The sequence below is a fragment of the Bos taurus genome, chromosome 8 (genome assembly GCF_002263795.3).
Source record: "Bos taurus isolate L1 Dominette 01449 registration number 42190680 breed Hereford chromosome 8, ARS-UCD2.0, whole genome shotgun sequence".
NCBI classification, from domain to species: domain Eukaryota; kingdom Metazoa; phylum Chordata; class Mammalia; order Artiodactyla; family Bovidae; genus Bos; species Bos taurus.
In genome coordinates, this window is record NC_037335.1 from 97,931,307 (window position 1) to 97,957,426 (window position 26,120).

Genomic DNA, 26,120 nt, shown 5'->3' on the forward strand with positions numbered 1-26,120 from the left:
TTAAACTTTATGCAAAGTGTGATGGGAAGTCAGTGAAGGCAGTATAGCAAGGAGTAAAATGAATAGATATGAATTTTTAAACAATTGCACAAACTACAGCTCAAATGAAGAAGAAAGACAAACTCCAAATTCAATTCAGTAACAGTATTGAATTCAATTTGATAATTCTTGACTTTGTCAGGACATGTGTTTTTGTACTTCTTTTTCCACTTGCCAAATCAAACATGCCTATAGCACTGTGTAGAACTAGTATGATCTGCTAGTTAACCCTTTCCCTCTCTATTGAAAGGAAGGTTGAATTATTGTATCTCTTGATTACTTGCACATGAGGCAGCCGCCGCCACCCCCATCACCCGCCCCCCGCTTCCCCACTTGAGCTGCCCCAGAGACTTGGGTTCTGCTGCTGGGTTCTGTAGTTTTTATTTATTTAACGATAGCTAGGAACATGGAAAACAACAGTCTCTGAGCACGTGGATGGGTTTCCTTGCAGAAGTCTGAGCTGGCAGTTATTTTGATTAGCAACACATTTTATAAGGACAGAATCAGAAATGGAAACATGTCAAGGCCTCTTTAGCTATTGAGTTTGGCAGATTCATATGAGTGTGCCTGGGCATGGTAATCAGCTCTTAACAACCCTCCGTCTCTCCCAAGGGAACCATGTGACCACACAAAATGTTCCCTCTGCGTATAGCCCCCCACTTGGGTATTGAAGGACCTACCCATATCACACACTAAATGCTGACGATTCAAGAGTCTTCTTAGAGCCAGTTCTGGGAACTAAAGCCTTCCCAAGCCTAAAGTCATTCCTCTTTTTTCTGTCTCCATACCAGTTTCTCTGTTCTCACTCCCTTTTAAGAATCAATACTTCTAGATGTGAATCTTAATATGCTAAGTTTCTCTCTGTAACACCTATTTTGCTTTTGAAATATGATTTCCCCTTTTTATTGCCCCAGTGACTTCCCAGAATCCTGGAGATATATGTGTGTGTATGTACTGTTAAGACTTGATATATAGCTGAGATGAATCACAGTATGCTCATACCACCTAAAAATGACAGACAACTATGTATACCATTCTAACAGGGAGAGCTTCTCAGTGAATGAATTCAGTTTACAGGGCGCCATCTGTTTCCCTACCCTTTCCTTATCTTTTTCAATCAATCACTGAATTTCTTTCTGTGCCAGACATATGCAAAGTACAAAGGAAAACAGGTCTGTAACTTTGAGAAACTCTCAATTTCATGGGGGAAAGTGATCCATGGACTAGTTTAAAACAAGATGGTAAGAGTAGTGATGGATATATACACAGATTTCTTTGGTTTGAAAGTGACAAAAACAAACTTGAAGCAGCTGAATAAAGACAGAACATCTGTCAGAAGGAGAAGACATGGCATTACATTCAAAGGCACATTTCGGAAGTAACCAAACCCCCTGGGATGGGCTAGAAGACCTCAGACACAACTTCTCCCAGGGTCTCTCATGTTCTCGCTCCTTCTCTTCACTTCGCTTAGAGTCTAAGTGAGAACTCTCATGTTCTCACTTAGCACACTTGTGCTAAGTGTGCTAAGTTGCTTCAGTCGTGTCCAACTCTGTGCGACCCCATAGACGGCAGCCCACCAGGCTCCCCCGTCCCTGGGATTCTCCAGGCAAGAACACTGGAGTGGGTTGCCATTGCCTTCTCCAATGCATGAAAGTGAAAAGTGAAAGTAAGTCGTGCAGTCGTGTCCGACCCTCAGCGACCCCATGGACTGCAGCCTTCCGGGCTCCTCCATCCATGGGATTTTCCAGGCAAGAGTACTGGAGTGGGGTGCCATTGCCTTCTCTGTGTCTCTGTTAGTCTTTGCCTCTCCTGAGAAGGGAATGGCTACCCATTCCAGTATTCTTGCCTGGAGAATTCCATGGACAGAGAAGACTGGCAGACTATAACCCATGGGGTCACAAAGATTTGCACACAAGTTAGTGACTAACACTTCTCTCCCGAGCTCCTAATATTTCATTATCTAAATTTAAACAAACATTCCAGACTACAGTTAATATCTTGGTAACAATTCAGAAATTTCAGGGTAACAATTCATAAATTTAAACAAATATTCCAGACTACAATTAATATCTTGGTAGGAAAGCATCACTATGAAGAAAACTAGTGGAGCTGATGGAATTCCAGTTGAGCTAATTCAAATCCTGAAAGATGATGCTGTGAAAGTGCTGCACTCAATATGTCAGGAAATTTGGAAAACTCAGCAGTGGCCACAGGATTGGAAAAGGTCAGTTTTCATTCCAATCCAAAGAAAGGCAATGCCAAAGAATGCTCAAACTACTGCACAATTGCACTCATCTCACACGCTAGTAAAGTAACGCTCAAAATTCTCCAAGCCAGGCTTCAGTAGTACATGAACCGTGAACTTCCAGATGTTCAAGCTGGTTTTAGAAAAGGCAGAGGAACCAGAGATCAAACTGCCAACATCCTCTGGATCATCGAAAAAGCAAGAGAGTTCCAGAAAAACATCTATTTCTGCTTTATTAACTATGCCAAAGCCTTTGACTGTGTGGATCACAATAAACTGTGGAAAATTCTGAAAGAGATGGGAATACCAGACCACCTGACCTGCCTCTTGAGAAACCTATATGCAGGTCAGGAAGCAACAGTAAGAACTGGACATGGAACAACAGACTGGTTCCAAATAGGAAAAGGAGTACGTCAAGGCTGTATCGGAGAAGGCAATGGCAGCCCACTCCAGTACTCTTGCCTGGAAAACCTGATGGATGGAGGAGCCTGGTAGGCTGCAGTCCATGCAGTCGCTAAGAGTCGGACACGACTGAGTGACTTCACTTTCACTTTTCACTTTCATGCATTGGAGAAGGAAATGGCAACCCACTCCAGTGTTCTTGCCTGGAGAATCCCAGGGACGGGGGAGCCTGGTGGGCTGCCATCTATGGGGTCACACAGAGTCGGACACGACTGAAGCGATGTAGCAGTAGCAGCAGCAGCAAGGCTGTATATTGTCACCCTGCTTATTTAACTTCTATGCAGAGTACATCATGAGAAACTCTAGGTTGGGAGAAGCACAAGCTGGAATCAAGATTTCTGGGAGAAATATCAATAACCTCAGATATGCAGATGACACCACCCTTATGGCAGAAAGTGAAGAAAAAGTAAAGAGCCTCTTGATGAAAGTGAAAGAGGAGAGTGAAAAAGTTTGCTTAGCTCAACATTCAGAAAACTAAGATCATGGTATCTGGTCCCATCACTTCATGGCAAATAGTTGGGGAAACAGTGTCAGACTTTATTTTTTGATCTCCAATTACTGCAGATAGTAATTGCAGCCATGAAATTAAAAGATGCTTACTCCTTGGAAGGAAAGTTATGACCAACCTAGATAGCATATTCAAAAGCAGAGACATCACTTTGCCAACAAAGGTCCATCTAGTCAAGGCTATGGCTTTTCCAGTGGTTATGTATGGATGTGAAAGTTGGACTGTGAAGAAAGCTGAGCACCGAAGAATTGATGCTTTTGAACTGTGGTGTTGGAGAAGACTCTTGAGAGTCCCTTGGACTGCAAGGACATCCAACCAGTACATCCTAAAGGAGATCAGTCCTGGGTGTTCATTGGAAGGATTGATGCTGAAGCTCAAACTCATGCAGAGTTTTGGCCACCTCATGCAGAGAGTTGGCTTATTGGAAAAGACCCTGATGCTGGGAGTGACTGGGGGCAGGAGGTGAAGGGGACGACACAGGATGAGATGGCTGGATGGCATCACCGATTTAATAGACATGAGTTTGGGTAAACTCCAGGAGTTGGTGATGGACAGGGAGGCCTGGCGTGCTGCGATTCATGGGGTCGCAAAGAGTCGGACATGACTGAGTGACTGAACTGAACTGAACTTAACAATTCAGAAATAATCTGAGTAGATTAGATATCCATCTTTGATCCATCCAATCAGATACAGCCAAGTGGCAAATTGTCTGTTACAGCTAAGTAGCAGTTATTTTATGCAAATCAATATTCTGAAACTCCACACATGCCAACTCTAATTTGCTCTCAAGAGAAACAAAGAATGTTCTCCTATTCTGCACTGTTTTTTCTCCAATTAGACAGTGAAGTCAATGGATACCTTTAAGATGATTGGCTAGTTTAGACACATTTCTTTGAGGAACACATAGAATCAAGAGGAGTCCATTTAAAACTTTTAAAAGAGAAAAGGATGGAGGGGATAAAGGAAAGGAAATCCTTATATCCTCAGAAATAATTGCACTCAAGTTTCTAATATGTATTTTATGAGACACTACTGTATGTTTAGTTTTTAGGCCAAAGTTGCCAAGATTATGGCCCATCTGGTGAGCTTAGCACCAACTGGAAAAAGCCCATAAGAAGAATGGTATGGTTAAAATGTACTAGAATCTTACTCCTATAACTGCTAGTTTCAAAGAAGCTCTCATTCTATCCTATACACATCTCCCAAAAGCTGTAGGAACTTTTAAAGCCACCAACCTGAACACCAAGATTATTATTTTCAAAAAATCTCTTCTAACTACCATAATGCCTCAGAAACCAAAGCACTTGTTAATCCATTTTGAAGTTTATTTGGGTCAAACAAAAGAGAGCAACCTTGACTTTTTTAAGCACATGACCTCCAGTTTAATGTTTATTTTTTAAAAATATCGCAACATTGTTAATCGTCTATGCTCCAATATAAAAACAAAAAATTTAATTAAAAAAAAAAACAATGTTCACTGTTTTGATATTTAAAAACACTTTTTAAAATAAAAGGCTGCTTTTGCTTTGAGAAGCACACACAGCGAAACGCCTGGCAGAGTATCCAAGTCCTCCCAGGAGGTAGCTACAATAAAAAGGAGAGATGGCGTTGGCTATAAACTTAACCATCATGTTAGGTGAAGCCACTCTTCATTCATCTTCAAGCATTCATTCAACCCACATGTGGTTCCTACTGAACCCGTCTTGCCTGTGAGGTTCTGTGGGAATCCAAGGCAAACCCCAGCTACTAAAGACACATTGCTACCAAGTAAGAAGGGGAAAGAGATAAGAACCCGCATACCTAAACAGCAAAGCAGAGTGTACTACATAACATTCAAAGCACTAAAGAAGGTTGGAAGAGAATGTCGCAGTAAGGTGTTTGGCTTTGGAAAAATTGAAAAAATGAGGTTTAAACACCAGGTTTGCCACTCGTAGCTATTTGACCCTGATCAAGTTTTTACTATCATTTAACTATAGTGTTTTCATCTGAAAAATGAGGATAATAAGAATACTCACCTCACAGAATTGTGGTGTATATAAAGTTAGAACAGAATGGAAAGGTACTCGTTGTATGGAAGAAATGCCACTTGTCCTAGGCCTTAAGTTATAGCTTCTATATTTGAAAAATAATGTAAATAATGTACTATAAATTTGTTATACACAATTACTGTACAAACTTTCAAATATAATGAGTTAAAAAAGAAAAAGAAATTCCAATTCCCACTTCTAGTGACAAACCCTAGTGAAATTTTGCTAAACTTCTGTCTGGCCTTTTTTCTTCTCAAATATTAATACTATTATATGTAATAAATAAATAATATAGTTAAATTTCCTATATTTTAGAGTCAAGTAAACTAGTTATTTACTTTATTAATTTTCTATTGCTTTTTATTTTAGAGGGCCTCATCTAAATTTACATATTGTATGTTAACATATACTGTATTATACTATATCATCAGCTAGGGCTTCCTAAACTCTCTTTCACAATTCAAGGCTAAAAGGACAGGATTAAGAATAAACTATGAACTAAAGGAAAAGATGCAAAGAAGGAAAAGTCCTACTCTAAAATGCATAAAAAGAAGTCGCTGACTGATTAACTCACATTTTTACACACAGACTATATGCTGTGATACTAGGCTCTGAGGATTGTTGTTGTTTAATCCTTAAATTGTGTCCCACTCTTTGCAACTCCATGGACTGCAGTATTCCAGGCTTCCATATCCTTCACTATCTCCCAGAGTTTGCTCAAACTCATATCCATTGAGTTGGTGATACCATCCAACCATCTCATCCTCTGTCATCCCCTTCTCCTCCTGTCTTCAATCTTTTCCAGCACCAGGGTCTTTTTCTGATGGATCAGCTCTTCATATCAGGTTTCCAAAGTATTGGAGCTTTAGCTTTAGCATCAGTCCTTTCAATGAATATTCAAGGTTGATTTCCTTTAGGATTGATCTCCTGGCAGTCCAAGGGACTCTCAAGACTCTTCTCCAGCACCACAGTTTAAATTCTTCAGTGTTCAGTCTTCTGTATGGTCCAACTCTCACATCCATGCATGACTACTGGAAAAATCATATCCCCTGGAGAAGGGAAAGGCTACCCACTCCAGTATTCTGGCCTGGAAAATCCCATGGACTGTATAGTCCATGGGGTTGCAAAGAGTTGGCAATGACAGGATGACTTTCACTTTCACTGGAAAAACCATAGCTTTGACTATATGGACCTTTGTCAGCAAAGCAATACCTCTGGTTTTTAATATGCTGTATAGGTTTGTCATAGCTTTCCTTCCAATGAGCAAGTGTCTCTAATTTCATGGCTGCAGTCACCATGCACAGTGATTTCAGAGCCCAAGAAAAGAAAATCTGTCATTGCTTTCACTTTCCCCCTTTCTATTAGCCATGAAGTGATGGGACCAGAGCTATTGATCTTAATTTTTTGAATGCTGAATTTCAAGCCAGCTTTTTTCACTCTCCTCTTTGACCCTCATCAAGATGCTCTTTAGTTCCTCCTCACTTTCTGCCATTAGACAAATCTGCATATCTGAGGTTGCTGATATTTCTCCCGGCAATCTTGATTTCAGCTTGTCATTCATCTAGGCCAACATTTTGCATGATGTACTCTGCATTGAAGTTAAAAAATCTTGTTGTACTCCTTTCCCAATTTTGAACCAAGAAGCTAGAGATCTTATTAAACTGTATGTCAATGGGAAAAGAAAACCAATGCACTAATATATGAAGCTTCTGCCCTGCATGATATATAAAATACCATTTACCATAGTAGCCCTGAGAGATAGGTGAGACAGTCCAGTTCACATATGAAGAGACTGAGGCAGAAAGGAGATGTGACTTGTTCTAGGTAATAGGTAGACGAACTAGAATTAGAACCAGCTGGCTTCACGAGTATGCAATCCATGTAGTCATGTGGCACCTGGTGCTCTCAAGGATCCCAGTTGTTACCATTTTGAAATTGTTAATAACCTTATCTCTGAAGTTGAGTTTTATAAATGAAGTCTAATAGGCCAATGGCACATGTTCTTGGAGCTTTGCACCCACAGCGCATATGCAGTCTCCTTTTCCACCACCTCCCTGACTCCCTGGATGGGTTCTTGGCCTCCTGCTTCCTGACCCCAGCTCCCTGCTGCATGGCCTTGCCCGCTCCACACACAAGCACTGGGTCCTCCACCCAGACCAGCAAGGAAGTCTTGTTGGCAGCAAGAGGTCTTCTTTTTGCCTACAGTGGGCCTGTGGGCACAGGAAGAGCTCATGCCAGGTGTGTGCCCTTCAGCATCTCTGGATAAGGCAAGGCAGTGCCTGTCCTTGCCATGGGCTAGCAGCGCCGCATACATTCGGCAGGTGAGTCAGTGGAGACCTCTTACTCACTCCCATACAGGTACCAAGAGAGTCCCTGCAGAGAGGTTGCAGTCCCTTAGGGGATGACCTTATGGGAAGCTGATTGTTGTTGTTGAATTCCCCATATGGGGCCTCTCATTTTCAACTTCCATGTCCCGTGTCCTTTCCGTGGGCTCTGCCAGTTATGTAGCAGGCCCTGATCCAAATCCAGACCAGAATGACTTCAAAGTCTTTACTTCCTGCAATGTCCCACAAGGTTGGGGATCAGCACAGCACAGTGTGAGTCTGAGGTCAGAGGGCTTCAGTCAGCCTCGCACCAGAAGTTCTGGCAGGAACCTGGCAGGAGAACTACTCTGCGCCAGCTGCCTGGAGAACACCCACCATCTCTCCTGCCTAAGCAGCAGTTTCTATCATATCTACATTGTCTCCCTCCTTCTCTCTGTCCCCATGAAACAGTTCTTCTGTTTTACTGTGCAGAAGTATCTCTTTCCTTCTATACACCCCTCCAGAGAAATCATGCCAGTGGTAACAGGCGAGTAACATTGGTGGAGACAGACCTGAGAGGTCTTTGAAAGTCTCGAATGCTCGATAGGAAGAAAGTGAACTGGAGAAGAGGCAAAGGAAACAGAGATTAAGGGGGAGGATGACCAAACATCCCAGTTTCCACAGAGCTGAGGAGTTTCTCAGGATGTAAAACTGGACAGCCCAGGGCGAACTAGGATCATCAGTCACTCCAGAAGATCAAATCATAGAAACAGTGACCACTAATGATGCCAGTGTTTCACAAATGCCAAAGCTCTTTCCTTTCCATGATCAAATCTCATTTAGACAACAAGGCTGAATGGATTATCAACCTATTTTACTTATGAAGATGCAAGAGCTCAGAGAATACAGTGATTTACCCCAAATTCAATAGTTCCTAAGTACTGGATACACCTGAAACTAACACAACATTGTGAATCAACTCTACTCCGATATAAAACAAAATGTTTTGATGTGGACCATGTTTTTAAGTCCTTACTGAATTTGTTACAACATTGCTTCTGTTTTATGTTTTGGTTTTTTTGGCCGTAAGGCATGTGAGATCTTAGCTTCCCTGGTGGTTCAGGTGGTAAAGAATCTGCCCACAAAGCAGGAGATCTGGGTTCGATCCCTGGGTTAGGAAGATCCCCTGGATAAGGGAACAGCAACCCACTCCAGTATTCTTGTCTGGGAAAGCCCATGGACAGAGGAGCCTAGTGGGCTACAGTCCACAGGGTCAAAAAGAGTCAGACATAACTGAACAACTAACACTTTCACTTTCATGTGGGGTCTTAGCTCTCTGACCAGGGATTGAACCCCTATCCCCTGCTTCGGAAGGCAAAACTCTTAACCACTGGGCCACCAGGACGTCCCTAGTCATGGAACAATACTGCAAATCTACATAAGTTAACAGAGTAGGACTAATGAGACCTGATAACTGATTGAATATGCTGAGGAAGAAAGAGAAGATGGGCTTTGGGTTGACTGAGAGCAGAACACTTTCTTGAAAAGAAATAGAGAAATTAAGAAGAAAGAATTGTTTGGGTTGGAGCAGCTCATGCTCTGAATCTCTTCAGTGGGCCAAGGTCTTGAAAATACTCAGCCAAAATCATGGTTGCCTAATCAATCAATCTGTTTTAAGCTCTGAGACACACCTTGGCTTTCTGCTTCTACTCAGGAAATACTCTAATATTCTAGGCCCCCTTTCTGACAAGATACGCATTAAGTATTGGCAGTAAATCAGGGTGACTTTACAGTGGGCAGGAAGTAAGCAAGAGGTAATCAATTCTCTGTAAAGGTCCTGAGGCTGGGGACCACAGAAGTAACCCAGAAGGGAGGGAAGTGGAGAGGTCGGGATGCTGTCTTTAGGATTCCTTTCTCTCATTTACTCATTAATTAATTTCTTTAAAAATCAATTTCCAGAAGCCAGGCTACGTTCAGAGAATGCGAAGTGACAGTCCTATCATTGCAAATCACATTTATCTATCACTGAAGAACACAGGCTGTGACCTGTGCTGTAATATATGTCTGTCAGTGTCTGGAGTTGGGGGGAAGTCTAGGAGAAATAATGTAAATGGGACCCTGAAGGAGCTAAAAAATTTCCAAGTAAACAAGGATAGAAAAAAGCAACTCATTCCCTTATGCATTTATTCAGCTGAAGATTTATTTAGTGTCTACACAGTGCACCTGGACCTGCTTTCAGTGACTAGTCTCCAGACATTACTCAGAGACCGCGTTCAAGGCTGCCAGGCTATGCCGTGCTTAGTCGCTCAGTTGTGTTGACTCTTTCTGTAGCCCACCAGGCTCCTCTGTCCACGGAATTTTCCAGGCAAGTATACTGGAGTGGGTTGCCACTTCCTACTCCAGGGGATCTTCCTGACCCAGGGATCGAACACACGTCTCCTGCATTGGCAGGTGGATTCTTTACCACTGCACCATCTGGGAAGGCCAAGTTCAAGGCTATCTGGTACCAACTTGTACCATACTGGGACTCCTCCACAGAGGACCAAAACCTTCTAGAAATGGAGAGGGGCTCTGGGTAGAGGAGAGGGCTTGTGTCCAAAGATGAATTCCCCTATAGTCCTCTGCTTCAAGCTTACCTGAAGGGCAGATGCAGATACACTACCTGTAGAGAATTTATGGGATGAGTATAACAAATACAGAAGCTACCACTTCTTAAAGCACATGTCATGTTCCCAGGACTGAGTTTTGTCACGTTTTAAGTTCATCCTAACTTTATTTCTGATGTCAAAATGAAAACTCAGAGAAGTTAAACAAATTCCTCAATGCCACACAGCCCAGAAGTAAGAGTCCAGTGCCTTTCTGACTCATATTCTATGTTCTCACCACTGTACTGGACTTTCCCCAAGGCAAGTAACTAGTGTGTGACTATTGATGGAATCCTCAATCTTTCATATCTTACATTCCACAACTGCTCTGCTTTTATAATTATCATCACTGCTTCTACTACTATAAAAGTTAATAACTAGAAGGCAGGATGTTATATAACAATCATGTTTCATGATAGAAATAACTACTCTTGGGCTCTTCCAATAGGAAATAGCTAGATATTTATTTATTGGATGAGCTTTAAGATCACTCCTACTCTTTGAGATGCTGATTTTCTGAAAACTCCAGGATAAGGCTTAGAACCAATCTTGTTGAGTTTCACTGGTAACCAACACATTTGTGAAATTTTCCCTCCCTGTTCTCCCAGCTTCCTTTTTTTTTTTTTTTTGGTTTTGTTTGTTTGTCTTACTGCGCATTTGTTTAATTCTTCCAAAATGCTGGTAGAAGTTACTAAAGTTGTGTAAGACCTCACATTATCAATCTAGGCTATTCAAAGCATATGCTAGCACAGGACTGTTTTGTGGATATTATTCCTCTTGGTTACAATTATGACAACCAAACAGAGCTTTTACTACAAACAAAGTTGCAATTACAAATTAAAAAAAAAAAGTATCTGGGCAACAGAGAAAAGCTGTATCTCTGAAATTGACTCTTAGTTTTTAGAAGCAGAAGTGGGGCAGAGGAGGAGGAGGAAAGAAGATTATGCCGCCTACATTCAGCGATTCCATCCAGAAAGCCTCACTTCTGTGGCCGAGAACCCCGACTCCAGCTTCCATCTGGTTTCCATAAGGCAAGGGAACTTGGCGAATGACTGGCCACGTAAGTGCCGCACGTGCATATCCTGACCACGAGCACCAGTATAAGAAGCCAGATGGAATGAAGAAATTTCCCTTGGTCCCTCTGTGCAGTCTAGAGCAGGGAAAGTTGTTGCTTTCGAGAAAAATGGAGCTCTCCTCCACCCTGACAGGCAGGTTCATAAAGAACTAAGCATTTAACTGAATGCCCAAACCACCAATAATGTGATGTTACCAATTATTCTAGAAATGTCAGGCATATGGTCCAACTCGACTGCTGCTATCAGTTCTATACCACGTACGCACAGGTGGCAGGGCCAAGGAGAAAGAGCCGAAACTTGGGTCCAAATGGATGTGACAATTCTTTACTCACTAACTGTGTAGCCTTGAACAGAGTACTTAAACTCTTTGAAGAGCATGCAGACTGGCCCTAATTTATGAGATTGGTATTCATGATACACAGGAAACATCCTGTACGCAGTGGATGTTTACTAAATAGCTAATTAAGGCTGAGGTGATGCTTTTGTTCAAGATTTGTAGTTATTAAAACATGCTTATTGTATGTCTGGCCCTGGGATACTGCACAAACATTGCCCCCCATTAACCTCTTTAACACAACTTAGTTGCTTTCAATTTATACAACTTACAGCGCTTCAATTCAAAGGTCATGGAACATTCAATGGTCCTGAGGATGTTGCTCCAGAATAAAAGGCCCACCCACGGGTGCCCAGGATGCAGAGCAATGCATGGCAGATCTACAGCTAACCCAGTGTCCCAAGTCAGTTTTTCTGTCAACTATTCCACTTGCTCTCCTAAATCTTTCTGAATCTAATACAACAATTTCAGTCATCTTTCTAAAAGCCTCACCATAGAATTACAGAGCTGGGAGAGGTCTGAAAAAATCCCTACTTTGCTTTTTAGAACAATCAGGTAGTCTAAGTGATAGTCCCCAAAGATGCCTAGTCCCTGGAGCCAGTGAAAATAAGAAAGAAAGTTTAGACCCTCACTCGGGTCTGACTCTTTGCGACCCCATGGACTGTGGCCCACCAGGCTCCTCCGTCCGTGGGATTTTCCAGGCAAGGGTACTGGAGGGGGTTGCCATTTCCTTCTCCAGGAGATCTTCCCAACCCAGGGATGGAACCTGGGTATATAAACGTCTATGAAAAAGGGACCTTGCACATACATTAAGTGAAGAATCTTGAGATGGGGATGAGCTGACAAATGGAGGAGTATGGGTTTTACTCCACACGCCTGGAGAGTCACTGAAGGTTTTAAGCACAATGAGATGACCAGACCCATTCTTTAGAAAGTTCAACCTGTAAATGGAAAGAGATTCAAGTTAAATGATGTTAAGGAAAGCTGAGTTCAGGGCAACAGCAGTGCAGTAGCAGAGAGGATGAATTTAAGCAGAGCCAATATGACTTTGGTGAGAAGAAAGGGAAGCATTATGGGTGGCGGGGAGTGATGAGCCTGAGTGACTAAGTAGCCATTCCAGTGACCAGGAGGAAACTGTGGAGGTGAGCTTGATCTGGGCTGAGAGGGCAGGAACTGTACCTACTTGAAAATCTGAAATTGACGCTCACACTAGATATTTTAAAAGATGTTCTCACCCCAATGACATGTTGATCTGTTGAATTGAAGGCAAGATGGAGAATATTTACACTGATAAGAAGCAATCACCTTGATTAAATTAATACATCATAGCTTTTAGTTTTGTCACTTTATTAATGACAAATTCATAAGATGTGATATAATGACTGTATTATTAATTTGTTTTTATTAGTATTATAGTTAGAAAACTATTTTCATGACCTATATTTTCCAAATTGGGAAAGGAATATGACAAGGCTACATACTGTCACCTGCTAATCTAACTTCTATGCAGAGGACATCAAACGCCAGGCTGGATGAATCACAAGCTGGAGTCAACATTGCCAAGAGAAATAGCAGCAACCTCAGATATGCAGATGATACCTTCTGCAAACATTAGATATGCAGAAAGTAAAGAGGAACTAGAGTCTTTCAATGAGGATGAAAGAGGAGAGTGGAAAAAGCTGGCTTAAAACTCAACATTCAAAAAACTAAGATCATGGCATCTGGTCCCATCACTTCATGACAAATAGAAGGGAGAAAAGTGGAAACAGTGACAGATTTTCTTTTCTTGGACTCTAAAATCACTGCAGATGGTGACTGCAACCATGGAATTAAAAGATATTTGCTCCTTGGAGAGAAAGCTATGACAAACCTAGACAGCATATTAAAACACAGAGACATCGCTTGCTGACAAAGGTCCGCATAGTCAAAGCTATGGTTTTTCCAGTCGTCATGTACAGTTGTGAGAGTTGGACCATAAAAGCAGTTGAGCACTGAAGAATTTATGCTTTGAACTGTGATGCTGGAGAAGACTCTTGAGTGTCCCATGAACTGCAAGGAGATCAAATCAGTCAATCCTAAAGGAAATCATCCCTGAATGTTCATTGGAAGGACTGTTGATGAAGCTGAAGCTCCAGCTCCAATACTTTGGCCACCTGATGCGAAGAGCTGACTCATTAGAAAAGACCCTAATGCTGGGAAAGATTGAAGGCAGGAGGAGAAGAGGGTAGCACAGGATGAGATGGTTAGACAGCATCACTGACTTAGTGGACATGAATTTGAGCAAACTCCAGGAGGTAGTGGAGAACAGGGGAGCCTGGCCTGCTGCAGTCCATAGCGTCACAAAAAGTTGAACAAAACTTAGTGACTAAACAACAATAAATACTTTAAATACTGGAATGAAATTATCAGCTTTCAGTGATCACAAAAAAGAAGGAAACTCAGCCTGATCCTTTCCTTAAAGGTGACAGGTGTTTTGTCCTCTCTACCACAAAGAGTGCAGAAATAATTAATACAGGTGTCCATATGTATAACCCTCTAATTTCTTTTTTGGCCATGCTATGGTGACTTGCAAGACCTTAGTTCCCTGACCAGGCATTGAACCTGGACCCATGGCTGTGAAAGGGCTGAGTCCTAACCATGGGGCTGCCAGGGAATTCCTGTCCTCTAATTCCTTTATCTGTTTTTCAGACACAAAGAATGTCTACTACATAAACAATTTCCACACGGCATTATATGAGTGAGCCCCTTGATTTCTCAGTGCCAGTCATTTGACCTATTAAAAAGTAAGCATTTTCAAAAAGGCATGATTTATTTTCCTGTACATTACTTTGCCAACAAAGGTCCGTCTAGTCAAGGCTATGGTTTTTCCTGTGGTCATGTATGGATGTGAGAGTTGGACTCTGAAGAAGGCTGAGCACCGAAGAATTGATGATTTTGAACTGTGGTGTTGGAGAAGACTCTTGAGAGTCCCTTGGACTGCAAGGAGGTCCAACCGGTCCATTCTGAAGGAGATGAGCCCTGGGATTTCTTTGGAAGGAATGATGCTAAAGTTGAAACTCCAGTACTTTGGCCACCTCATGCGAAGAGTTGACTCATTGGAAAAGACTCTGATGCTGGGAAGGATTGGGGGCAAGAGGAGAAGCGGACGACAGAGGATGAGATGGCTGGATGGCATCACTGACTTGATGGACGTGAGTCTGAGTGAACTCCGGGAGTTGGTGATGGACAGGGAGGCCTGGCGTGCTGCGATTCATGGGGTCGCAAAGAGTTGGACACGACTCAGTGACTGAACTGAACTGAACTGAAAGCCACTTGAACACATTTTTAAAGATATATTTTTAAAAACTTTCTGTTTCATTTTCTTAAGAGATTTGTAAAAATCAGTGTTTTTTAATGTATTTATTTTTAATAGGAGAATAATTGCTTTATAATATTGAGTTGGTTTCTGCCATATATCAACATGAATCAGCCATAGGTACACATATGTCCCCTCTCTCTTAAACCTCCCTCCCACCTCCCACCCCATCCTACCCGTCTAGCTTATCACAGAGCACCAGATTTGAGCTCCCTGTGTCATACAGCAAATTCCCATGGCCATCTAATTTTACATATGGTAATGTATATGTTTGCATGTTACTCTCTCGGTTTGGCCCGCCCTCTCCTTCCCCTCTGATAGCCACAAGTCTTCCTTATGTCCATGTCTCCACTGCTGCCCTGCAGACCAGTGTACTTTAAAAACATAAACTCCCATCTAATAAAGTGACTGTTCATGCGATTCTGAGATCCCGAGTAAATCCTGGGTAAATCCACTTGTTCTAACGTTTTCAGGTGCTTTAAGAGAATTTCTGCCTGAACAATGTGCTTTTTAGAGCTAGAAGCTGCCACAGTAAACTGAAGGTACCAGAGTAAACTGAGACCCGCAGGGAATTAAATAAACTGCTCAAAGTATTGCAATTAGAATCCAGCCATACTCCCTATCCAACATCCTTGTCATTACTATCACGCAGGCCTCAGGCCTTCGAGCACTGTGGCAGCCTTTGGTACCACTCTGCATGAAAGCAGAGCTTGTTAGCAGAGCCAGGGCAAGGAGCCTCCCAGATCCATCAGATTTCCTGTGTCTGATGATAGGTAGGCCTCAGAGAAGAACAAAGTCACTCAAGCTTCACCTTTGAGTAATATATGTTTACATGTTAAGTCACTTCAGTTGTGTCCAACTCTGGGACCCTGTGGACTTCAGCCCACCAGGCTCCTCTGTCCATGGGATTCTCCAGGCAAGAATACTGGAGTGGGTTGCCATGCCCTTCTCCAGGGGATCTTCCTGACCCAGCGATCAAACCCGCATCTTTTATGTCTCTTGCATTGTCAGGCGGGTTCCTTACCATTAGTACCACCTGGGAAGCCCTTGTAATACAGGGTTCTATTAACCTTATCCTCGGGTTGTACAGCTGTAGCTTTCTGCATGTGGCCCACCGGGCTCCAGTGGGTTTTCCTGCCATGCCATGGCTAACAGCAGCAGGCCTAGGACTAGACTCTGATCAGCCCTCCAGTGTAAGCATCGTGAATCTATGGTTAAATACACACACACCACAGAACTCGGACTTGTGACAAAGTCTTGCATATGCCTACCAACGCAGCAGTATGGCTGTGAGTTATGAATCGCACCACTCCTGATGGACCCAGGACTGCCTCCCTTCAGACAGAGTCTCTTTCTTGCACTGTCACTAAACACAGAAACCAGGCTGCTTTCTTTTTCTGAACAATTTTTTCAGTAGGGTCACTGTATTTCACCTCTGTGACATGGTAGGATCTAAAGAGAGGCAAATGGTTCTTCTTCCCTATGCTTCCTCTCACAGGAGAAGTGAATATTATTTCTCAGTGACCCAGGGGGTCTGCCTCTAATATAAACCACACAAACTCAGCCTGGAAGGGAAAAAATCCCTAAGAAATGCAGGAGAGAATGGATGTGCTATCAGATCAATGCAGATGCTCAGGTCCCCAGAGTCTGTCATGGACTGAATTGTGTCCCTTCCCCAAATTTGTATGTTGAAATCCTAATCCCGAGTTATCTTAGAATGTGACCGTATTTGAGATAGGATCTTTAAAGAGGTAATTAAAGTCAGATGAGGCCACTATGGCGGGGTCTTAATCCAATATGACTGGTGTCCTTATAAGGAGAAGCACCAGGATGTGTGCACCCAGAGAACAAGCCATGTGAGGACACAGCGAGAAGATGGCCAAGATATGCAAGCCAAGGAAAAAGGCCTCCACAGAAACCAAACCTGCTGAACTTTGATCTTGGACTTCTAGCCTCCAGAACTCTGAGAAAAGAAATCTCTGCTCTTTAAGTGACCCACTCTGCGGCATTTTGTTATGGTAGCCCTAGCAAACTCATACATAGGGCGATCCAGAAAATAGCATGGATCTAGACCTTGATTCTAGAACCCAGCATCCAAAGGGTGCACAAAGCTCTGTGCTGTGTGCCACTTGACATGATCAAATCTGACCAGTTTTCCTTCAGAAGGAGCACAACCTACGGTAATCAATCTCCCAAACAATGAAAGAGAAGGACGATGGCTGTGCAACAAGGTGGATTTCTTTTTGGCAGCCAAGGAACAGGGTCATATTTCATGGAGCAAACCAAATCCAAAGATTATCCTGCCCAAGAAAGTGTCTATTCTATCAAACGTCCTTATATAGCATTTGAAGTAAGAGTTCTTTCAGAAGAAGGAAATGGCATCCAATTTTTTGCCTGGAAAATCCCATGGACAGAGGAGCCTGATTGGCTACAATCCATGGGGTTGCAAAGAGTCAGACATGACTGAGCATGCACACACACACACACACAGTAAGAGTTCATTAACTCAAACCTTCCACTTACTTGAAATCTGAGATAGGAATTATACTAAATTTATCTTTATAGAAGGTATAAATGAGGTAATTAAGGAAATCAATCAATCAACTTCAAGGAAATGGAATATTTACTTAGCTCAGCTTCAGGTGCATTAGAAATACACATTTGCATGTAAATAATGGCTGTGCCAAGTCTAAAGCACTCATCTCTCTTCACAGAGCAGTTCATCCCTTTCTGTCTCATCCTAGAAGATTGGTTCTTAATCCTTGCTCACTTGAAAGTTGACTTGGAGAAGCTAGAAAGATAATGAAAATCTAACAGAACCCATAGAAATGAGAGGGTAGGATGGATCAGTATGATTTCTTATGTTTAAACATCCCCAAAGATAGCAAAAAATGCACTCTATAAATGCTATTTCTAGTCTCCTTTACCTGTTATCTAAACAATAAGTTTTACTATAATGACAGATTTAGGTACTAAAGAATCATAAGAAGTTTATGAATTATAAAGCTGAAATGGCATTAGAGACCATCAGCTCCAACTCCTTTTTTCTGAGTTGTAGAAACGAGGGCAAACAGAGGTTAGCAACTTTTTAAATTTCATTTACTCATCAATAAATAATTTTTTGTGTGGCAAGCATTGGGCTGGTCACCGAGTTGGTTGCTGACAAAGTCAGAACCAGCACCCAGGACCTTTGACCTTGAACTCCTCCTACTCCCACCCTCAGTGCTGCCCCTGAATTCGTTTTTTCAGAAATCATGTGACGTCCAGCATAGCTTGTGTACCTCTGTCTGCATGCATTGAGGATTGATTCCCCTTCCTCAAATGTGGGAAAAGAAGACGCCTAAAACAAATCCCAAATGCTAGCAGAATTACACTCATAGAAAGGAAGAAAAACTCTACAAATGCTACCTCGGGTATTTGAAAATGCCTGTGATGTTTCAATGACACTATATTTTGATCAAAATTGAGGCATAAGTAGTATTTGCTAACAGTATGATTGAATGTAAAAAGTATCATTGGGACATCAAGAAGTTGTGGAGCAAGGCAGAAGGTGGAATATTATGACAGGAGTTGTAATAAAGTTATGGAGGTAGAGGTGGGGAGGTTGGGAACAAATTAGATTATTGTTGAAATATGACTAAACAGTCAGAGAGAAAAAGGAGTGGTGCTCAAGGCAGATGGAAGAGAATATATATGTGTACCTAGAAACATATGTTTAATGTGGAAAGTGAAAATGTTTTAAAAAGTAGAAAGTATGACACAAAAACATGTCATTATCAATAACATGATAATGTTCTTTTGTCTAAGAACTTATGTGGGCTTCCCTGATGGCTCAGTAGTAAAAAATCTACCTGCCAATGCAGGGGACATGGTTCAATCCCTGGGTTAGGAAGATCCCTAGAGAATGAAATGGCAACCTACTCCTGTATTCTTTGGAAATCCCATGGACAGAAGGAGCATGGTGGGCTACTGTCCATGGGGTCTCCTGAGAAACCTATATGAGGGTCGAGATGAAACAGAACCAGACATGGAACACCTGACTGGTTCAAAATTGGGAAAGGAGTACGACAAGGCTGTATATTGTCACCCTGCTGATTTAACTTCTATGCAGAGCACATAATTAGAAATGCCAACTTGGATGAATCACAAGCTAGAATCAAGATTGCTAGGAGAAATATCAATAATCTCAGATATGCAGATGACACCATGCTTATGACAGAAAGTGAAGAGGAACTAAAGAGCCTCTTGATGAAGGTGAAAGAGGAGAGTGAAAAAGCTGGCTTCAAACTCAACATTCAAAAAACGAAGATCATGGCATGTGGTCCCATCACTTCGTGGCAAATAGTTGGGGAAACAATGAAAATGGTGAGAGACTTTATTTTCCTGGGCTCCAAAATTACTGCGGATGGTGACTACAGCCAGGAATATAAAAGACCCTTGCTCCTTGGAAGGAAAGCTATGACAAACCTGGACAGTATATTAAAAAGCAGAGACATCATTTTGCCGACAAAGGTCCCTATAGTCAAAGTTATGGTTTTTCCAGGAGTCATGTATGGATGTGAGAATTGGACCATAAAGAAATCTGAGTGCTAAAGAATCGATCCTTTTGATCTGTGGGGTTGGAAAAGACTCTTGAGAGTCCCTTGGACTGCAAGGAGAACAAAACAGTCAGTTTTAAAGGAAATCAACCCTGAGTGTTCATTAGAAGGACTGATGCTGAAGCTGAAGCTCCAATACTCTGGCCACCTGATGTGAAGAGCCAGCTCACTGGAAAAGATCCTAATAATGGGAAAGAGTGAAAGCAAAAAGAGAAGGGGGCATAGGATGAGATGGTACCAACTCAGTGGACATGAATTTGAGCAAACTCCGGGTGATAGTAGAGGACAGGAGCCTGTGTACTACAGCCCATGAGACTGCAAAGAGTCGGACAGGACTTAGCAATTGAACAACAATAAAGAAGTTACATGAATGGGCTATTTTTCAGTCTTATTCTTTCTTTTTTAATACCTTCATCAAGTCTCCAAAAGTGCCTCAAATGCAAATATAACAACTTTTTCGAATAAGTCAATATTTACCCTGTTTTCTTTGGGGTTGGGGGGACTTGCTTGACCATTCAGCTAATATTTCAGCAATGCTTCTAATTGGGCATTGGGTAGTTTGAGATGCTTCTCAGACTTGTGAGTGAACCAAAAATAATATTATACCTGCTATGCTCACAAATTGGTCTTAGTTTATTGATGCCCTTCCCTGCCCGCCAACAAAGTGATACTGGTAAATTTCTCCAGAACAGAATTTATGAAATTCAAGTAGTAGCATCAAGAGCACACATGTGTGCACGCGCGCACACACACACACACACACACACACACACAATCTGCCCATCTGTTTAATGCTTTGGAATCTAACAGAGACCAAAAAAAAGTGTCTATTTCGTTTAGAGTCCTGAGAGCATGTTAGAAAGAAGAAAAATAGCAGTTCATGAGGAGATACTTCAACATTACCATGTTTATTATTAAAAATAAAACCTTGTGTATATAAATGTTCTAAAATTTAAAAATAAAAAGATAAAAAAAAAATAAAACTTTGCTTTTGGCTTATGATAGAATATCTGATACCAAGCTAGTTTTCCTTCTATAAATGTTAAAACTCAGAGCAAATAATGAGAAAATTAAATTTTAAAATAGCATTTGCAATAGCATGAAAAATATAACATTCTTTAAAATAAATTAATTAAAGATGTACAAAACCTCCACACTGAACACTAGCAAATTTTATGAAATAGGTTTTTAAAAATCTAAATAAATATATAGGTATATGTTTATGGTCAGCAAGCTCAGTATTGTTAATATGTCCATTCTCTACAAATTGATTCATGGATCCAGTGCAACCTTAGCTAAAATTCTAGAAGACAAGATGACTCAAAAATGTATATGGAAATGTAAAGGGCCACAAATAGCAAAAGTAGTATTAAAAAAGGACAAAGGTTAGATGAGTTACACAACATAATGCAAAGATTTACCATAAACTTTGTTAAGCAAGACCTCACCTATTGACTAAGGATACAGATTCATCAATAGATCAACAAGAAAGACTAGAAAGTCCAGACATAAACTCACGCATATATGGCCAGCTGATTTTTGCAAAATACACCAGTGTAATTCAATGTGAAACAAGAATATTTTCAACATGGGGTTCTGCAACCACTGTACATCCGTGTGCCAAACTCCTCCCCCAAATAAAAACCCATAATCTCCATTCCTACTTCATGTCATACACAAAGTTAATTTAAAATGAATCACAGACATAGCATAAAGGGTGAAATTGTAAGAACTCTGGAAGAAAACAAAGGAGAAAATCTTTATATACTTTGGGTAGGCAAATGAAATGCAAATTCCTTAAACAAGACACAAAAAGCATGCAACATAAAAGAAAAAAATTATAAATTTACCATCAAAATTGAAATGCTTCCTTCTTTAAAAGACACTACTAAGAAATGGAAAATGTCAACCACTGGAAGAAAATATAATACAGATATATGACAAAGAACTAGAAAATAAAAAGAACTCCTCCAACTTGATAAGAAAAGAAAAAATAAAAATAAACAAATACACCAAAGATTTAAAGAGATACCTAATTAAAGAAAATATTTGAATGACCATAAGTGAATAAAGATAGTAAACATCTTTAATCATCAATCAGACTCCATGATATACCTACAAAAATTGCTATAATTAATAGACCAATAATTATACCAAGTGTTGACAAGGATAAGGGGCAGCTTATACATTGCTACTTGTATAGTAAAATGTTACAACCACTACATGGTTTCTTCCAAAGTTAATCATAGACTTATCTTGCTGCTGCTACTGCTGCTAAGTCACTTCAGTCATGTCCAACTCTGTGCAACCCCATAGACAGCAGCCTACCAGGCTCCCCTGTCCTTGGGATTCTCCAGGCAAGAACACTGGAGTGGGTTGCCATTTCCTTCTCCAATGCATGAAAGTGAAAAGTGAAAGTGAAGTCACTCAGTCATGTCCGACTCTTAGCGACCCCATGGACTGCAGCCCACCAGGCTCCTCCGTCCATGGGATTTTCCAGGCAAAAGTACTGGAGTGGGGTGCCATTGCCTTCTCCGAGACTTATCTTACAACTCAGCAATTTCAATCATAGGTAACTGCCTAAAAGAAATGAAAACATATTCACATAATGATTTTATGTGAATATTAAGTAACTTTTATTCATAATAGCCCCAAACTGGAAATAACCCAAAAGTTCATCAAACTGAAGTATATTTAAACAATGGAATACTATTCAGCAATAAAAACAAATGAGCTACTAATAGATGCAACAACATGAATGAATCTCAAACATGGAGTGAAAGAGGCCAGACATGATAGAACACACCCAATATGATTCCATTTACATGAAGCTCTTAATCTTGTAAAGCTAATTAATTGTAATAGAAATCTGTTAAGTGTCGGCCTTAGGCAAGGATGGAGTGGGGGGAGGGAACCTACAAAGACCATGAGAGAAATTTCTGGAGTGATGAAACTATTTTGTGTCATATTGAGGTGGCAGTTGCCCTTGTACCATACATTTGTCAAAACTCATCAAAGTATAAACTTAAAATGTAAGCATTATATTATGTCAAGTATAATGGAAAAAATTTGATTAAAAAATCATAAACAGAAATACATGCTACTTTATAGTTTACAAAGGCATTTCAATGTTCAGTTGATCTTCTTAATCCTTAACACCACCATGTGAAATAAGCATGTATACAAGCTTCACCTGTGAAAAAAATTACAGAATCACAGTCTGTTCATGAGCTACAGTGTATCATTTGCACAAAGGATTTATTCCAACCTATCCTGGAAGGAATGAGACAAGAATTCACCCCCCCACCACTATGCACACAAATTATAAAAGCTGCTTAGGATGAAGCATCACCTAGATTTTCAGGGAAGGGGTGCTCACAATAATAATGGGCATCATGAGCACCATTTATTCATAAGGTGGCACTATGACAAGCTCTATCCAAGCAATTCTCAAAATAATCCTGGGAGGTAGGCCTTATGATCGCCATACACAGATGAGGACAATGAGCTTCAGCAGACTTAAGGGACTTGCCCATGTTCAAACAGCTATTTGGCAAAGCTGGGAACCAGACCTGATGGAGTCAAAGCACAGCTCTCTGCATACATAGCACCACATTGGCTCCATATTTGAGGTAACTGGAGATATATCTTCTTGGCAACTAAATTTACCCAAGCAAGCTCTCTGGGAATGGTACTTCAGAAAAGATTAAGGTAAGGTCGAAAGAACTTCAAGAATAGGATGGTGTGTTCTACAACCCGAGGATCATGTAGGTGTCAGCACTCCTCCTGAGGGTAGACACTGAGCTCCAAAGGAAAGAGGGGTATCACTCTATGAGGGAACAGGAAGGCTCACCCAGCCACCTGTGCTGATCACCTGGGAAGCTGAACACGGCTATAATAGAGACTTCAACATGGCCAGGCAGGCAGTACACCCTGGGATGAGAAGATGTTTCTGGTAGAAGATCTGGAGCCACAGAGTCCTTGATGCAAAGCATTGAGGGGTGGAGGTTTCATGTTGGTAAATAGTAATGCACACCCACTTTTCTTTAAAGAACAAAAATTAGAGAAACAGCAAAGCACAGGGGATCATTATAACATATTGGGATTGAGTATTAACATTTGGTGAAAATGAGTTTGAAGCTAAAGAATGCTGTGTGAAAATTCTGACTCTGATACTGGGTTAAAATCACGTCTCTGCATTTGCTTGGATAGGCATGCAAACTTGGGTAAGCTACTTTACCTGCTTTACCTCTTAAGCGTCCCTCACCTTAGCTGTCTAATGCAGATAACATAATATCTACTACTGTGGGCAAGAATCCCTTAGATTGGAGTAGCCCTCCTTGTCAACAAAAGAGTCCAAAATACAGTACTTGGGTGCAATCTCAAAAATGACAGAATGATACCTGTCCATTTCCAAGGCAAACCATTCAATATCACAGTAATCCAAGTCTATGCTCCAACCAGTAAAGCTGAAGAAGCTGAAGCAGAATGGGTTCTATGAAGACCTATAGGACCTTCTAGAACTAACAACCAAAAAAGATGTCCTGTTCATCATAGGGGACTGGAATGCAAAGTAGGAAGTCAAGAGTTACCTGGAATAACTGGCAAATTTGGCCTTGGAGTACAAAATGAAGCAGGGCAAAGGCTAATAGAGTTTTGCCAAGAGAACTCACTGGTCATAGTAAACACCCTCCTACAACAACACGTGTAGAGAAGACTCTACACATGGACATTACCAGATGGTCAATACCAAAATCAGATTGATCATATTCCTTGCAGACAAAGATGGAAAAGCTCTATACAGTCAGCAAAAACAAGATCAGGAGCTGACTGTGGCTCAGATCATGAACTCCTTATTGACAAATTCAGACTTAAATTGTAGAAAGTAGGGAAAACCACTAGACTAGGTATGACCTAAATCAAATCCCCTATGATTATACAGTGGAAGTGAAAAATACATTCAAGGGATTAGATCTGATAGAGTGCCTAAAGAGCTATGGATGGAGGTCCATGACATTGTACAGGAGGCAGTGATGAAGACCATCCCAAAAAAAGAAATGCAAAAAAAGCAAAATGGCTGCCTGAGGAGGCCTTACAAATAGCTGAGAAAAGAAGAGAAGCTAAAGGCAAAGGAGAAAAGGAAAGATATAAGCATCTAAATGCAGAGTTCCAAAGAATAGCAAGAAGAGATAAGAAAGCCTTCCTCAGTGATCAGTGCAAAGAAATAGAGGAAAACAACAGAATGGGAAAGACTAGAGATCTCAAGAAAATTAGAGATAGCAAGGGAACATTTCATGGAAAGATGGACACAATAAAGGACAGAAATGGTATGGACCTAAAAGAAGCAGAAGATATTAAGAAGAGGTGGCAACAATACACAGAAGAACTGTACAAAAAAGATCTTCATGACCCAGATAACCATGATGGTGTGATCACTGACCTAGAGCCAGACATCCTGGAATGTGAAATCAAGTGGGCCTTAGGAAGCATCACTATGAACAAAGCTAGTGGAGGTGATGGAATTCCAGTTGAGCTATTTCAAACCCTGAAAGATAATGCTGTGAAAGTGCTGCACTCAATATGACAGCAAATTTGGAAAACTCAGCAGTGGCCACAGGACTGGAAAAGGTCATTTTTCATTCCAATTCCAAAGAAGGGCAATGACAAAGAATGTTCAAAGTATCACACAATTGCAATCATCTCACACACTAGCAATGTAATCCTCAAAATCTCCAAGCCAGGCTTTAACAGTACACAAACTGTGAACTTCCAGATGTTCAAGCTGGATTTAGAAAAGTCAGAGGAACCAGAGATAAGTTGCCAACATCTGTTGGATCATAGAAAAAGCAAGAGAATTCAAAAAAAAACATCTACTTCTGCTTTATTGATTATGCCAAAGCCTTTGACCATGTAGATCATGACAAACTGGAAAATTCTTTGAGAGATGGGAATCCCAGACCACCTTACCTGACTCCTGAGAAATCTGTATGCAGGTCAAGAAGCAACAGTTATAATTGAACATGTAACAACAAACTGGTTCCAAAACGGGAAAGGAGTTTGTCAAGGCTGTATATTGTCACCCTGTTTATTTAACTTACATGCAGAGTACATCATGTGAAATTGCTGGATGAAGCAAAAGCTGGAATCAAGATTGCTGAGAGAAATATCAATAACCTCAGATATGCAGATGACACCACCCTTATGGTAGAAAGTAAAGAGGAACTAAAGAGCCTCTTGATGAAGGTGAAAGAGGAGAGTGAAAAAGTTGGCTTAAAACTCAGCATTCAGAAAATGAAGATCATGGCATCCGGTCCCATCACTTCATGGCAAATAGATGGAGAAACAATGGAAACAGTGAGAGACTTTATTTTCTTGTGCTCCAAAATCACTGTGGATGGTGACTGTAGCCATGAAATTAAAAGACACTTGCTCCTTGGAAGAAAAGCTATGACCAATCTAAACAGCATATAAAAAGCAGACATATTACTTTGCCAACGAAGGTCCATATAATCAAAGCTATGGTTTTTC